Raw genomic sequence first — 3,619 nt, 5'->3', positions numbered from 1 at the left:
TGTTCATCAAAATCGGTCCAGCGAGAGCTGAGATTGAGCGTTCACAGATACAAAAAAATATAGTCATAGAACACTATATATTTTTTTAATTAAAAATTACAGAATCTACAAATTAATAAAAATACCACATTAATTACCAACTTCTCCCTAACTACTCTTTAGTATACCCCCTTAATTAATAACTCCCCTAACTACTCTTTAGCATACCCCCTTAATTACCATCCCCCCTAATTCTCTCTTTAGTATACCCCCTTAATTACATATTTCCTCCTACTTTTAGTATAACCCCTAATACTCTTTATTATTCACCCTTAATTATTAATTACCTTTAGATACTATTTTTCTCTCCTTAATTACTATATTTCACATCCTGAATTACTAATTATTACCCTTAAATTACTGTACCTCACAACTTTAATTACTAATTATTCCTATTTTCTCTCCCTATACTATNTTAATTACTAATTATTCCTATTTTCTCTCCCTATACTATCAATTATTATTATTCTGCTCCCTAAATACATATTACTACTAATTTATTACACCCTTAATACTAAGTATTATTGGTTTATACTAATTACCATTATTCTGCAAAGAAATTATAATAAACAAAAATATACTTTTCTTTTTCAACTTTTTGCGCTCTTTTAGCTTCGATGCGAAGCTGAGAAGGTATTAATTTTACTATGATGTGTTTTTTTATTTTTTTTTTTATTTTTTTTTTTTTATATTTTTTTTTTTGTGTCTGTGAACGCTCAATCTCAGCTCTCGCTGGACCGATTTTGATGAACAATATGTCAAAAGATCACAAATCGTATCTAGTCGAAGACATTACCCTCAAAAATTGAAAAAAATTCCCTCGTTCCCCGTAAACGGGGGAAATCCCCCAAAAAATTACAAATTTAAAAATCGCTAATTTTCGATATTTTTTCAATTTTTTTTACTTAAAATTGCCATAACTTTTTTAAAAATGACCGAATCAATATAATTTTTTTTTTTATAGATACCTTAGATAATTACCTATCATTTTATATATTTTTGTGAACATTTGACCCTTTAACAGCCCAAAGGATGGGGTTTCAAAATGGTAACTTTTTTACAAAAAATTAACTTTTTCAACTTAACTTTTGAAAATGTTCCGGAAAGACTGACAATTTTATATATACCTTAAATTAAAGCTAATGTAATATACTTTAATTTGAAAAAAAAAAATTTGACCTCTGGACTTGTCTTCGTGGTGAAAACGGACATCAAAGTTAAAGAAAAACGTACGATTTCCGTGAAAAAAATCTCGATTTTATATGTTATATTATTTAATTTATATTTTATATAACTTTTGGAAAAATGTATGGATCTATATTATTAATTTTTTATAATAAATATTGATATACCCCTTTCATCTGGCACGCTTTTTTTGTAAATCGGATCATACCCCTTTAACAAGGGGGGTCAAAACTTTAAACATGCGTATTGTTACTACGATATTTTCAATTTAATTTTTGAAAGTATTCCGGAAATACTGACACTTTTAAATATATCTTAAATTAAAGCTTATGTAATATACTTTAATGTGAAAAAAAAAAATTTGACCTCTGGATTTGTCTTCATGGTAAAAATGACTACCGTATGCAAAAATATGCTATTTTTGTGTTAAAATTCTGGGTTTTGTATTTTATTTTATTTTAAAATACCTGACAAGGGGAGTACAGATTTTCATAAATATTATATAAATTAAAATTGATATAGTATAGATAGTTAAACTTATTTAAATATGTTTGTTTCTTTTAAGTCGAGAAAAATAACTTTGAAATTTGAACTAGCTTAAATAGCCAATTTTTCAACCGACGGAAACACTAAAATGTGTATAATCTAAAAATGATCATAAGGGCGCAGTAGAACTAATGAAAACAATAACCTGAAAAATGTATAGTTAGGACAAATATTAGTAATGGGTTTTGATAAAGACTTTATCGTCTTTTTCGTCATTCTTGTAATAAATTGTGACTTGATGGTTTGATAAAAGTTTATTCAAGATTATTCATTGCTGTTATGATAAATTACGAAAATTACCACGAGTTGAAAAACTACAACTAACATTCACTTTATTTTGTGAGTTTTTAACAACAAAATTATATATATTGAATTTTTTATACATAAATAATAAGTAAATCAAAAAATTGTTCAGAATATAATTTGTGTAAAATATTATTTAAACAACTTTTGTTCTTACAATTTTGTTGTGAATCCATTATTTCACGCGCTGAACTAAAGAAACAATTAAAAATGTACAGTTATCCAAAATTTTTGAGTTTTCAAACTTTAGGCTTTATGTGGCACGGGTTAGTCTTTTCTGATCTACCTAAAACATTGCGTAACTCATTTTTATAAGTGTTGAAACTAATTGAGATTGTACTATTTTAGAAAAGTAAAGTTTTTAAAATGATCCCTATTCATTAAAACCACCCTAATATGTATGTATGTGTATATGAGAACTATTGGTTAAACTTTTAGAATTAACTTACACAAAAAAAAAAAGAACATACACTTTCCTTGAGTATTGTCTAATCAAAACCATTTTAAAATTAAAGTTTCTTTTATAATATATCTTAGATCTAAGTATAATTTTAGACTCTATATTTTAAGTTTTAAACTTTAGATTCATAATTCTTTAAATCATAAGCTATAAATAAAAAAAAATATATTTCTAGATAATATAAGTTAATTTTAAGAAGTATTTCTATTAAATTAGTTGAATACTATTATTAATAAGTTTTAATTATAAATATTTTTAAACAATAAACATAATTTTTAAGGAGTATTCCTATTAATTCAGTTGATTACTTTTAAGTTTTAATCTTAAGATGTCTAATTTTTTTGAACAATAACTTTTTTCTAGCAATTAATAGAATAGTTTTTATTCGTTTATTTAATTTAAAATTTATTATAATAAAACTAGACTGTAAGTCTTAACATCAACTATTATTATTATATTAGCTAAATAATAATACCATATGAAGTTTTATCAATAAATCGAAGTAGAATAAAATATAAAAAAAATTATTTAAACAATATATTTATTAATTATTTAAATAATAATTCAAATAAAATTGTTATATTCATATTAATTTAAGTTAATCATAACATTAATTTTAATAATACGATAACTATACAACTATTATTACTATCATCATTATTAATATTATTATTTATATTCATCATTAAAAAAAAAAAATGTAAAAAATTTCAATTTTGTTCAAAATATAATTAAAATCAACAATTTATTAAGACTTCAATCAAATACCACTTCATCAATTATCCATATTATGAACGTTTTGCTACATATCATATATAGTAGTCAATATTTAATCATTAATCACACAATACTTCCTCACCTTCACATTAATTATAGAAAATACCAAACTACTATGAAGAGAAATCAACATGTGTACACGTTTTAAATAATCACAAGCAACACACAACTGTTATATTGTTTAAATGATTTAATTAACTAAAAAATTATTTAATTTTGTAGTTGAAATCTATCATATCAAAGTTGATTCGTCAATTAATACTTTCAAAACATTAGAAATTAATAGTTTTAATTTTCTGTATAGAGAAC

The sequence above is a fragment of the Daktulosphaira vitifoliae genome, unplaced genomic scaffold (assembly GCF_025091365.1).
Source record: "Daktulosphaira vitifoliae isolate Bord-2020 unplaced genomic scaffold, ASM2509136v1 Scaffold_1, whole genome shotgun sequence".
NCBI lineage: Eukaryota > Metazoa > Arthropoda > Insecta > Hemiptera > Phylloxeridae > Daktulosphaira > Daktulosphaira vitifoliae.
This window is presented reverse-complemented; position numbering follows the sequence as displayed.